The sequence below is a fragment of the Cebus imitator genome, unplaced genomic scaffold (genome assembly GCF_001604975.1).
Source record: "Cebus imitator isolate Cc_AM_T3 unplaced genomic scaffold, Cebus_imitator-1.0 Scaffold283, whole genome shotgun sequence".
NCBI classification, from domain to species: Eukaryota; Metazoa; Chordata; class Mammalia; order Primates; family Cebidae; genus Cebus; species Cebus imitator.
The window spans coordinates 3,141,303-3,155,170 of record NW_016107598.1 but is presented as its reverse complement, the minus strand read 5'-3'; the positions used below and the strand labels follow the sequence as shown (position 1 = coordinate 3,155,170).

The window sequence follows — 13,868 nt, the reverse complement described above, 5'->3', positions numbered from 1 at the left end:
CATGAGGCCCATTCACATAAGGGAAGGCAATATGCTTTACTCAGTCTACCAATTCAAAATTTAATCTCATCTAAACACACACACACACACACACACACACACACACACACACAGAGTAATGTTTGATCAAATATCTGGGTTCCCTGTGGCCCCATCAATTGGACAAGTAAAATTAGTACCTCAAAGAGGTATTTTTTATTTTTTACACTTCATTTCCGCTGAACTTTGTAAATAAAATCATAGCCTTGCTTTTAATATATTTTTTTTATTTTACAACACTTTTATTTTATTTTACAACTTATAGATTCCTTCATAATCGATTGTTCCAGTTATTTCTGAAGATCTGTTGATTTAATAACAGAAAATGTATGCTATTATATAGAGATAATTTGAAGTAATTGCAGTATAAATTGCATATCTTAACTGAAATTGTATCACTTCAAGTGAAATAACTTTAAACTTTAAAGATTGCCAATTAGAGGTTCTTAACTGATTAAGTATATTTTATGGTAAATATTTTTAAGTAATTTGTGAGTCTAAAATTTTTCAAAGGAGTTTAAAAAGGTAATTTATTAAGCTCTCAATAGTCACTTTCTTAATGAGACCTACAAACAAAAATTACTAATTTAATAGCTAGCCACAACTTAAAGTAGTTTACCTAATGTTAATTGGTATAGAAAGAGATATGATTTTGACTAGGAAAAACCTGCTAATATAACAGCCTTGTATTTCAAAGCCAACTCCTCCACCACCACTACCTCTGTCTACACACACACACAGAAATCTAGGAGGGAGAAATTTTGGTAGATTTTTTTTTTCATTTTATATTGTAAGACATTTATTACATACCATATTTTACATGTTATCATTCATGTAATGATATTTTTTACACAAAAATGCTGTCATTTTGTTTTCCAGTAAAAGTCATTATTCAACAATATGTTTGTCTCAAAACATATAGCATCTTATGCTACAAATAGAGTGAAAATGAAGAAAAAATACTTGAGGTTTTGCATTTTCCTTCTGCTTACTGAGTGATGAAGTTGTAGGCCTCAGAAACATGGAACAGAGGATAGTAATGGAGAAGTAGTCTCAAAATGGATTAGACACAAGTTTAGAGCATGCAAGACCCTGAGACAAGGATGACAACTGAGTGATTGGAGCGTTTTAGGAAAATTATATTAAATATTTATTTTCAATATGCTTCTCCACTATCCTCCATTCCCAGCAAAATATCAGGTAGTCTTTGCAATCCTTTGTTAGCAAAGAGACTGAGTCTCGTAGAAAATATTTTCCAGCATGAAATATTATGGAACATGTTGGAAGCTCAAGAAAGGAAAAATTAATATGGATGGTCAAGAAGTCAGCAGAAGCAGGAAGCTGAAAGAAGAGAAAGTAAATCTGTAAGTAGTATACTTGGGATGAAGCTGGCATTGAATACATTGAATGAAGGAATGGATGAACAATGAGACTTCCACTTCTCACTGAGAATCTTCTAGTATGTTGAGAATAGTACACATTTCCAGTTTGGATATAAAGGAATGAGTGTCCACAGAATTCAACATAGTACATTCAGATACTAAACTTGATTTTCATATAATAAATGAAATAGCTCTTTCTGAAACATTTTATTTTGTTAATTTCTCAACAAATTGTTTCTTTCCAATTTATCTAAAGGAAATATCAATTGCACACCTCATTTCAACAGTTGTATGTTACGAATTAATTGCGAAAAAAAGTCTGTATTCATTAGCTCCAGAATGTAATGTTTAGAGGCAGTATAACTTTACTTATCCACTCATACAATGTGTGCATATTACGCAAAAGTGAATGAATATTGGAGAAGCAGGTACCCTTTCATGCTATCTGTTAAAATTATGTAGATAAATTGATTCCCCTTATAGCAGGTAGTTTATATTATACATTTATAGCATAATTTCTGGCTCCATTTCATGTCTTAGTTCATCCTTTGCCTTTTCTTCATTTTTTACTTAAATTTATAAAGATTCAATTTATTTATTCATAAACAATTTATATTAATTGAATTAACTTGATTACTTAAATAATTTAATTTAATAATTAATGATTAATTGATAATTAATGATCAGTTTATTTATCTTATTTTAATTTGTACTAATCTTTCACATGTATAAAATTGATTCACAATTTCTATTTAAATTACAGTCCATGTACAAGCCCCATGTGCTATTGGACTTATCTGATAGCTTGTTAAAAATGTACAATCTCAGCCTTCAACCCAGAACCAGAACCTACAGTTTAGTAAGATCCTCAACTAATTTGTTGGCTCTTAAAACTTGAGCAAATGACATTAAATCACCTTTAATTATCTAATGATACAGTGTATGTAAATGATTTATCAAAATGAATTCAGTGTCTTTTAAAACAAATTGTATCGATCGTGCTTCATGTATATGATCTCTAGTCATTACCTACCCTGAAAAGATAAGTCCTACATTTTTTCATAAGATTAGGAAACAAATCTTCAGAGTGCCTGCTCAAAGAAACACAGAAAAGGAGTGGCAACCCAGGAATGGACTTTAGTTTGCCCAGCTCTGCTCATGTGGTCATACTGAAAATTTACTCTAGGCCCAATCTAGAGTCAAAAATGTCCATCACTTATCTCATCCAAACAAGAATGTTGACAAGTTGTAAGGGATTTTTGTTCTGACAATGAAAATCCCCTGTGAAAAAAAGGTCAGGCTCTTCATGGTGTAAAAATGTTGCCGGAGAAAGATGGAATGAGTAAGAAGATGAAAATAAGGCAACTGATTGTGAATATATGCTAGTCACCTCTGGGAAATGGGTGTGACCTATTCAGGAAGCTACAAGGTATTAGGCATGAAATAGCATTACCTCATCATGACCAGTGGATAATAATGAGTTCTGAATTTATGAGGAGAAGGATATGGGGGGAGGACTAGAAGATGTAAAATAATAAAGTTAAACTAGATGTGCTGAAAGATAATTTATGAATGACATTTACTTTAAAATCTAAAAATCAGTTCATAAAACATTTTAAACCCTATCGGAAAGGAACTGGCAATTTAATGTAGTTGTAAATTATAGTCTACATGGGATCTCAAGACTGCCTATTTAAGACGAGCCATAGACTGAAAATTAAAATGTCTAAAATTGGCTTTAAGGAATATTAATGGAACAAAAGCAAAAATTAAAAAAGAATGCCTGTTTTAGAAGAAATTGAGTCATTTAACATTAAGACTATTTTTCTTTCAATTAGAAAAAATGATTTCTTCCATTTGTCATACCCTGACAAAGTTTAGCTCTATCTGGTACACATCAAATCCAGCTACTTAAATAAATATAGTAAATGACATATTTTATATTTTGGAATGCACGTTAAAGGTGTGCGTGTATGTGCATATGTGTGCATGCGTGCACATGAGTGGGACTGGATGAAAGATGTGAGCAGAGAAACGAAAACTTGAAAAGGATTTCTTTTTCCTTAAGTGGCTTACAGTTTGATGAGACCTTCATTCCTGGCATGCTTCAGAAGAGTTCCATTAAATCTAGAAAAATAAAATTGAACATTGAGAGTTTGAGAGATTTTAGACAGCATAAACAACAGAGTTTCCTATAAGAAAATTGGAATTACGCAAAAGACTTTCTAATTATAAAATATGTTCAAAACAGAAATTGTTCTAAGGCACACAATACTCTGTGGTGGCTATGACAAAACTTCAAGGAAAGGAATTGAAAAGCAAATTTTACCTCACAATTTAATCCCTTTGTTCAGTTTTTCACTTTCAGCCAGTAAAGTTGCTGTAGAGTAACCCTGGGAAGCAGTGGTGGCTCCAGCAGGGAATGGTGAGCCCAGGAAGGCTCACTCCTGTCACCCGAAAAATAAACAAGTTCAAAGTTTGATCTGAACGTAGCAATCACTGACTACTTTACAAGCAGCTAAGATACAAAAAGTTTAAACTACCCACACCCACAATTACACACACACATACACACAGGAGGCAAGCTCCACTGTTTCAACAGCTAACAAAGCCAGGAAGCCAGGAAATGGATCAGGGTGGTGGCCTTAACTCAGCACAGGTACAGATTGTCTAGATTTTAAGCTCTCTGCAAGCTTCAAAGGGTCTGAGAAATGAAGAGGGAAAGAACGTGAAGGGTTAGTGGATCAAAATTGTTGCTTCTCTATAACTCATAAGAATGTTTTCTAATAATTTTGGCTATAACAAAAATAAAAATTGTGTGTGTGTGTGTGTGTGTGTGTGTGTGTGTGTGTGTGTGTATTTGTCAGTGCATGTTTCCATCTGGAAGAAACATGAGTTTCCAACATCATTAAAGATCAAATATATTAAAGATGAAACTATTAATTACTTTGGCAGCAGAAACAAAAACACTCTAATCATTTCCACAACTCTTGGCCTTTTCTTCTTTTGGTATGCAAAATGACATAAACAAAAAACAAGCGGAAATCAATCCATTCGTTAAGAGCACTCATCTCAAACTTCTACAGAACTACAACAGCCAAGCTCCTGCCCCTGTAGCTATACGTATGTAGGCCTGGGAAAGTCAGGAAGACCAGTGGAAAACTGGCAAATTCCTTTAGACCCTGAATTTAACTTAAACATTTGTTAAAGAAATGTAAAGCATATTTTCTTCTTAAAAGATGATGCAAACAGATTCCTAATCTTTGTCAGCCAGAGTTGTTTTATTTTGGTTTTGTAAAGAAGGTGGAAGTATATTAAAGAGAGAATCCAGAGAAGAGGGGTTTATGTGCACCTATTGTAGTTGTATTTTGTTGCCTTTACAGGAAAGCATAATGACTTCCATGAATCAGGCACAGGCACATGGAGAGCATTGAGACTGTCATAGGTCAATCTATGTCTCTTTGATTGAGAACCTGAAATGTTTGGCTTTTCTGAGATGCCCTATCTTAGAAAGTTACCTTTCTAGGCTAACTTGTTTATTTTCTAAATATGATTTTGTGATTTTATGAACTAAGGCTTCTTTTTCTCCTTTTGATGACACAGGAAGCCACTGGCTCCCACAGACCATGTTTTCTTCCTACCCACCTTCATGCAGTTAACTGACACATTCCAAAGACAGAGAGTCTGCGCGCGTTAACCTTTGGCAGTAGTTAACTACTGAAAACAAATGCTTAACAGATTATATTTTCAACTGAGTATGCAATTTTGCTATTGAAAATTACTCTGCTGAGTAAGTTTAAAACCAATTAAATAAGCAAGATAATAAAAGACATTCAGACAGCCCAAAATATGACAAATTTTGGAAACCTGTGGAATTGTACCTCAGGCTTCTTAAATAAAATTATCAATGAAAAAGGTGATTATTCTAACCCAGTCACAACTTGTGAAGCTAGAAAAACAGCAGCAGGCATACCGAAGGCAGTGGGAGAGGCCTAGTGAGCAAGAGGGAAGGTTGAAGCACAAGTCTTGGGCTTTAAATCCCCAACACAATCATTAACCAACCTTGTGAGTGGGACATAACATATAGCCTCTCTGTGCCTCCATTGCCCCACTGGGAATAATAGCATCTTCTTTATACAGTTTTTTGAGTTTCTTTCTTTTTTTGAATGTGGGAAAATACATATAACATAACATGTACCATTACAGTTCAGTAGTATTAAATGTATTCACATTGTAATGCAATCAATCTCCAGAATTTTTCATCTTGCAAAACTGAAAATCTCTGCCCATTAAAGGTCAACTTATCCTCCCTCTGGTCCTTGGCAACCACCATTGTACTTCTGTTTCTATAAATTTGATTACTCAAAATACCTCGTAAATTTGTAGTAAGGCAGTTTTTGTCTTTTTGTAACTGGCTCATTTCATGTAACATAATGTTCTTAAGTTCACACACTGCATGAATGTTCACACACACATTCATGCAGTGTGTGTAAGAAATATTTTTCCTTTTTAAGGCTAAATATTTGATTTAATAGATACCATAATTTTTTCATAAAGTAACAAATAAAATGGATATTTGGATAGCTATTTTGTATAATGCTGCTGTGAAGAGGAGCATGAAAATCTTTTTTGTGAGATATTGATTTCAGTTCCTTTGGATGTATGTCCAGAAGTGGAATTGCTGGTAATTAGGTTTTTAACTTTTTAAAGAAAGCACCCTACTGTTTTACTTAGTGTTTATATCATTTTACTTTCCCACCAACAATGCACAACAGTTCCCGTTTATCTACGTATTTGTTTGGATTATTAAATGAGTTAATACAAATATTGTGCTTACAACATATCCTATTCATCACATTCTTTAAAATAAATTTAGTTATTATAATTAAAATGTTTGTTTAAAATATAGTGTTTATTGTTACAGAGATACAAATGAGCTGAAATCTTAGCATCTGTCCTGAGAGAAAACCCTATATATGATTATTCTAGCAGCAGCATATGAAATAAAATCTACAAAGCTTAAAGGAAAAAATTAACAGAATTTTTTTAAAAGTATACTTACTTTTTATGGGTACATAGATTATATATTAATATTTATAGAGTGTGTTGTTTTAATACATGCATACAATGTGTAATAATTTTTTGCAATCCAGAAGACAGAATCAGTTTAGAATCATTTTAAGGAAAAGCAAATTCTAAATTTAAGGAAAAGCAAATTCTAACAACAAAAAAAATATGTTTAAAGTACTTAACTCTTACTTGGAGTCAACTCTAAAATAATATTGGAAGATGGGTTGATACATCATAGAGTCATAGGGAAGAAAATGGTGAGGCTTCATGCTACAGATGTGGACCATGCTGTCCCAGCAGCAAAGGAAGATGTGTCTTTATGCAAGGATACTAGTAATTAGCTCAATTGCATTTCTCAAATATATAGAGCAAAAATAAAGCCCTAATGAATAAATTTCTCATACAATAATTAGGCTTCTCTTAGTGTTAACTTATTTGTTTTCATTTAAAATGTAACAATAATATCCATGTGTGTGTTATAAAAGGGAATCTAAATCCTGGTTGTTGTTGTTTTTAATGAGAATAACATTAAACATTTACTGTACTATCCTGATGTTAGCTTAGTAAGGTTTCTTTATTTGTGTGGAATTGTCAGGTTTATTCATGAAGAAAAATAAACTTCCATCTCTGAAAAAATAAAGTAATTTCTCTTTAGAAAGTGTGCATATTAAGCTTTCATTTATTAAAAAAGATAAAATTTCAATCAACTGCTGCAATGCAAACCTACATGATTTTATTTATATAAGAAAATAACTTCAGAACAAATGAAGAGATTTGGAAGAAGAAAGTTGACTGCAGAAATTATAAGAATCTCAAAATTAGATTTCCAGTGTCACTTAAATAATGTTATTATCAATAAAGTTCCCATTCTGAAAAAAACTATACATATATATAGAAAACTTAACAAACTGATTTATGTATAACCTTTCAGCAACATCAGGAAACTGGATCCAAAAGGCCTCCATCTGGTAGGTACGCATAGTCTTTGGCAAAATTTTGAAAATTGTGAACATTTATATTCAGGGATTCTTATGACAAACCAGTGAAAACAATATTTGAATTTTTAATACATATATTCATAAGGTCTGGGGTTCTCAAGATATTTTGGTGACAACAAAAGGAAGTGAAATTGACTGGGAGTTTAATCTGATGTTTGTTGTTCTTCAATTCATGCCAAATTCCTAAAATAGACTTAAGGAAAATGCATTTCCTTAACTGACTGAAACAGTTTAAAGGCACATTTCCCTTTATATTTCTCATTTTAAAGCTGGTCTTTTAATTTTAAAGTAAATATATACTATAATACAGAGGGAAATATATATATTTAAAGAAAAGATAATATGTCAAAAAATGTTATTCTTGAACAGGTCATTTGAGCTATGCCCTTTAACTTTTATCCTTTCCTTTCCTTGTGCCTACAGTCACATTTACTTTCATCTCTAATTAGAGTATCTTCAATATTAACTTTGAACAAGGTTGACATTAAATCTGGAGTTGCAAAAATACATACCGACCAATAGGATGATCCACCAGTCATCCAAACCAAGATACTTTGGGGAATAAAGGAGAGGCTATGAATAATTATGTGGTGGCAAAAGATGTAAACTAGGCCTCAGACAAACTGGGAAGATGGGTTACCCATACATTCATGGAACAGTCATGAAACAGTTTGAGCTTAAGAAAGTAACAACTCAAGCAAAACAATAAACTGATACATGGTCTCTGTTTTGGGAGAATAACATGGTGATAATGCTGGAGAGGCTAAGGTCCAGCATATTCTTTTGATAAAGAAAAAGGCAACATTTGAAAGATTTAGATTCTTCATGAGAAGTGTGCATACACTAAGTGTATATAAGTATTGATAACCAAACCCATGCACCAGACACACACTTTTGTATGGCACATGATGACATGTAATTTGCAAACTTTGACATAAGGTATTACCAAAAAAAAATTCTATTTAGATGTACATAGGTTGCCTAGCAACCACATTATTTATTAACTCATCAAATGCCAAATCAGTATTGAAAAACAACCTAGAGAAGAGATTCTCAAATTTTAGAATGCTTCAGAATCACCTTGAAGGGCTTGATAAAACACAAATTCTGCTTCCCCCGACATTCAGTGTTTTTGATTTAGTTGGTCTAGGGTGGAAACTGAAACTCTGCAATTCAAACATGCTCCCAGATGACGATGAGCTACCAGTTTGAGGACCATACTTAGAACCACAAATAAAAAAACACCCTTGCTTTAGATTTCTATGGTTAATTCACTCATTAATCATTCTACTCATTCTTATATTTGTTTATTCAGTTACCAAATTTACCAGCTACCGGATACTACACTAGAAAAAGAAGGCATTGGGTTTGCCCCCCAACTCATAAATAATAATTTATTGATGGCATTCTCAATCTGTTGATAGCTCAAATTTTACCCAGGAGGAAATGTGTTCAGAAATTCTAAGTGATTTGATTAAGATATTATAAGTATTCAGTAAAAGGTCAGACCCAGAAAACCACTTGTGACTTCTAAGTCACGTAACTTTAAAAAATAAAATAATAGGGATAGAAGAGAGAATTCTAAAGACTTAAAGATTCCCAGTGATGCATTTTGTTTCTCCATAGTTGGTCCTGAATGCACATCACCCAGTCTACAGAGAAGGATTTAAGAAGCCTGAATTCTTTCAATATCACTAAAATTTCTAGGCATTTTTAAAATCTATTTAGAGTTAACTAAAAATGGGGAAGTATGATGTTTTTCCTAGTTTCCTTTGTAATTTGAGGGCATTTGTTTTACTTTTCTCATCTAGAAACATGCATTGTAGTATCTTAATGTGCAAATTTTCCAAATTTATTAGTTCATTCACCAGCAACTTCTACATGCATTTTTTTTTCAGTTACTCTTCTTCTGAATGTGTGAGTTTAAAGAAGCAGCCATTTCTCTCTTTTTTTTTTTTTTTTAGACAGAGTTTCGCTCTTTTTTCCCAGGCTGGAGTGCAATGGCACGATCTCGGCTCACCGCAACCTCCGCCTCCCGGGTTCAGGCAATTCTCCTGCCCCAGCTTCCTGAGTCGCTGGGATTACAGGCACGCGCCACCATGCCCAGCTAATTTTTTGTATTTTTAGTAGAGACGGGGTTTCACCATGTTGACCAGGATGGTCTCGATCTCTTGACCTCGTGATCCACCCGCCTCGGCCTCCCACAGTGCTGGGATTACAGGCGTGAACCACCACACCTGGCCCCCATTTCTTTTGCAGCTATTTGCATCCATGTAAATTCCTGAGCACAGGGTAATCATTTTTCCCTTGTGACAGAAACAATGGTAAGAGTAACATCTGTGTCTTGTCTTATCATCATAGCTCATCCACCTGAGAAGTCAGGGATTAGAATGAATATGAATCTACTTTTTTCTCTGAAGGTGTGTTCTGCTGACAGATGTCACCAGAATGCATTTTCCTCATTTCCTTTTACACAATTGAGGCCTCTCATTTGAATATTGATCTCCCTGTATGCCTTACTCATCTTTAATGAAGAAGAAAGATAATAAAGGAACATTATTAAAGTAATATCCAAAATAAACAAAATTTTGACATTAGAAAATAAGTGAAATATTCAAAAGTTGACTCACAGAATCTGGATCTTCCTTCCTCAGATATGTTCAGAAGAAAAGGAATTAATTTCTCAACACTATCTCAGCATCCTTTCATGGAAACACCTCTGGCTTTTTCCTCTTCATAAATTCACTGTTTTCAAGATCCCACTTGGGGACATCATGTTGTGTGCTGTGATATGAAATGTACTTCCTGGAATTGTGAAGTGCACAACATGCACAACCATATGTGCTGGTCTCAGAGGCTTGCAAACTGAACAACTCCATCTTAAATAGAATTTAGGTAAAATAAGGCTGAGCTTTACTGGGCTGCATTCCCAGAAGGTTAACTTACAGGATAAGATAGGAAGTCGGCACAAGATACAGGTCATAAAGATCTTGCTGACAAAACATTTAAGGACACATGCACACGAATGTTCATTGGAGCACTGTTTACAATAGCAAAGACCTGGAAACAACCCAAATGCCCATCGATGATAGACTGGACAGGGAAAATGTGGTACATATACACCATGGAATATTATGCAGCCATCAAAAATGATGAGTTCATGTCCTTTGTAGGGACATGGATGAACCTGGAAACCATCATTCTCAGCAAACTGACAGAAGAGCAGAAAATCAAACACCGCATGTTCTCACTCATAGGCGGGTGTTGAACAATGAGAACACATGGACACAGGGAGGGGAGCACTACACACTGGGGTCTGGTGGGGGGAAATGGGGGAGGTGGGGAGAGATAGCATGGGGAGAAATGCCAGATATCGGTGAAGGGGAGGAAGGCAGCAAATCACACTGCCATGTGTGTACCTATGCAACAATCTTGCATATTCTTCACACGTACCCCAAAACCTAAAATGCAATAAAAAAAAAAAAGAATAGTAACGAAAAAAAAAAAAAAAAAAAAGCCGTCTAAAACCCACCAAAACCAGGATGGTGACAAGATTGACCTCTGGTCATCCTCATTTTTATGCTCCCACCAGAGCCATGAAGTTACCCTACAAGGTCTAAAAAGGGGAGACATGAATAACCCACCCCCTGCTTAGCATATCATCAAAAAACAGCCATAAAAATGGGCAACCAGCAGCCCTCGAGGAGGCTCTGCCTATGGAGTAGCTATTCTTTTATTCCTTTCCTTGCCTAATAAACTTCTTTTCACTTTATTCTATGGACTTGCTGTGAATTCTTTCTTGCATGAGATCTAAGAACCCATTCTTGTAGTCTGGATCAGGACCCCTTTCTTGTAACCATGGAAAGGATGATACTAAGGAAAACCCTGACCCAAAGGCTAACTTTGGGTAGGTGCTGGGGTCTGGTAAAATCTTTCTGGTGAGCCTTGAAGAGCAATACTGAGGAGACCCCAACCCAAAGGATATAGACTGCAGCACTGATTAAACAACTTTGGGTAAGTGGGGTGCATATACCTGGGTAAAGGATGGGACTGGGTTAAAGGCCCAATTTAGGAGAGTTAGAGTGTCTCCTAGGGCAGAGTGGATTAAAGGCTCCTCTCAATAAAGGGCAAGGAAGTTTGACTGACTTTGGGTTAGAGGCCCAACTTAGTAGGGTTAGAGGCCAGGTAAACTCCCTCTCTGTAAAGTCTCTTTCAGCTAAGAATGGGTTTGGCACTCTGAGATGTTAACTGCTGTTCTCTCTGGATTAATCTGCCTTGTACTCTTTGCTGACGGCATTTGGTGACAGGATTGCGCATGTACAGGATCATGACCCATGAAGAACTTTTGCCTCCCTAAAAGGAAAAACCTGAAAGTTGATGGGACTACGGGAAAACATCTGTCTGCTATTGACAAGCAGCCTGCTGAACTTTTAAGTGTCACTGCAATGGGTAGGTCTTTCTCTGGCCTCCCTAAGCACTTAGCCTTCTCTATCCTGCCATAGGCAATACTTTCTCTCGTTTCCCTTTCTTATTTTTCTACTACTCATGGTAATCATCTTGCCCAGAGAGCACATGTTGAAACTCCTGGACCAACATTGAATTAATAATGAGGGGCCGGATCAGGGGCAAGTTTGAGCCCTGACAGTTTGACATTTGGTGCTTAAGCAGAGGCTAATGTATATATTTTGTCACACTTATCTTACTCCGGCCAGAAAGGAAAGAGATAATTTTCCCTTGTGTTGCGGCTTGGCCCCCAAGGGCTGTGGCAGCCAGCCAGGTCACTATGGCCACTCAGAGAAAGGGAACTCTGAAGCCTGGCATGCTGGCCAAAGGGTAAGAATGTCTTACCGTACAGACTTTTGGCTTCTCTCTCTCTCTCTCTGTCTCTCTCTCTCTCTCTCTGTGTGTGTGTGTGTGTGTGTGTGTGTATGCAAACTGAATGAGGTTTCCCATGGTCAGTCGTATCCTTGGGAACATGACCTTGTAACCACATGGCAGTGCTTTCTTTGTTCTCTACTATCACAATCGTGGCCCAGTTTCGGGGTTAAAATCCCAGCTTGGGGGATGATCCTTTATCTTCTGTCTATGTGTTTATATGTATTATGTGTGTGATGTTTATATATGAACAAGCTTTAATAGGTTTCATAATAATAAGAGCTTAAGTCAAATATTTTGTCAGAAAAGCAAAAAGTGCAATGCCTTTTATTTAGTTCATGTGACTTAAGTAATCTTTGGAAAATAAAGACAGCTTTAAAGAATATTGATAAAATAGAGGTATCTTCAAAAATATAAACTTTTGGTCAAATTAGGCAGGTCAGATATTAAGTTTGCTAAATGTGTTAAATTCATAAACTCCTTCTTTGACATTGAAAATTGTCCAATTTATTTCAGAGCATGATATTCTGGATAAGGCTTGGGGACATGTGGAATTAATCATGCCCCCTAGCTATGCAAAGGAGTTTGTAAAGAGATTTTATATAAGAAGGGATCTTGTACAGCACATTCTTGTCTTAAAAAAAATAATTGGTTGTTTTAAAAAGAGGGAATTTGTGCAAGGAATGTCGTACAATTTAAAGGTAACTAAGCCTCTTAAGTGTTTCATTAAACTCCACTAGGATTCTTAATTGTGCAACTCGCCTGCTTTACAGCTAAGTAAGGCCTGGAACACATGAAGTTAAATGCTAGAAAGAGTCAGACTTTATCTGTACTGCTGTATGCTGTCCTAGGCTCCGTACCAAGTACATAATTAAAATTCTTAACGTACCAAGATTTTCATTAAAAGTAAAAGTCACTACGTTAACAGTGTAACATGTAATTAATACTACTGAAGAAACAGTTCTGCATGCAAGACATGTAAGGAAAGTGAAATGTGTTTTTGGTAAAAGATTACAAGAATACATGGGAATGTGTATTTCCTTCCTAAATTAAAGGGTTAAAGGATTGTTTTAAGTTGAATAGGATAAAACTAAAGGTTTGAACAAGTTATGGAAGGTTTACAAAAAAATAATTGTAAAAGAAACTCTTGGAGGATCCAAGATGGCCATTTAGGAACAGCTCAGGATTGCAGCTCCCAGTGAAAGTGCAGAAGATGAGTGGACGCCGCATTTTTATTGCCCACAGACTAGGCAATTCCCAGGCGGAGGAGCTCCACAGGTCACCAGCATGGCTGTTTAGGCCAGCGTGGCTGTGCCGGCCGGCGCCGCTGCTTTGTCCCGCGCGGCTGCTTTGTCGGCGCCCCGGAGCAGCAGTTCTCTGTACAAAATACACCGGTCCGGGTGCCCTTTTGGCTGGTGATTGGAGCCACGGGAAGTCACCCATTCGTCTGTTTAAAAAGGGGACTGAGCAGAGAACCAGGACAGTAGATTCCAGGGCAAAAAAA

The 13,868-nt window shown here is 35.7% G+C and overlaps 1 protein-coding gene and 1 pseudogene across 2 annotated transcripts in view; both read right to left on the bottom strand.

The window, feature by feature from the left end:
- Window positions 1-4,010, bottom strand: part of LOC108284777 (sulfotransferase family cytosolic 1B member 1) — a 35,605-nt gene extending 31,595 nt beyond the window's left edge. Inside the window, exon 1 of one of the 2 annotated variants that reach the window (XM_017501661.2) lies at window positions 3,751-4,010. The gene's annotated coding sequence lies outside the window, so the exon portion shown is untranslated. Of the gene's footprint in view, window positions 1-849; window positions 1,049-3,750 lie in introns of those variants that run through there. The other variant, XM_017501660.2, reaches the window with a different exon arrangement.
- A 9,649-nt stretch (window positions 4,011-13,659) lies between these two features.
- The window catches only part of LOC108284795, a 40,906-nt pseudogene continuing 40,697 nt past the window's right edge, over window positions 13,660-13,868 (bottom strand).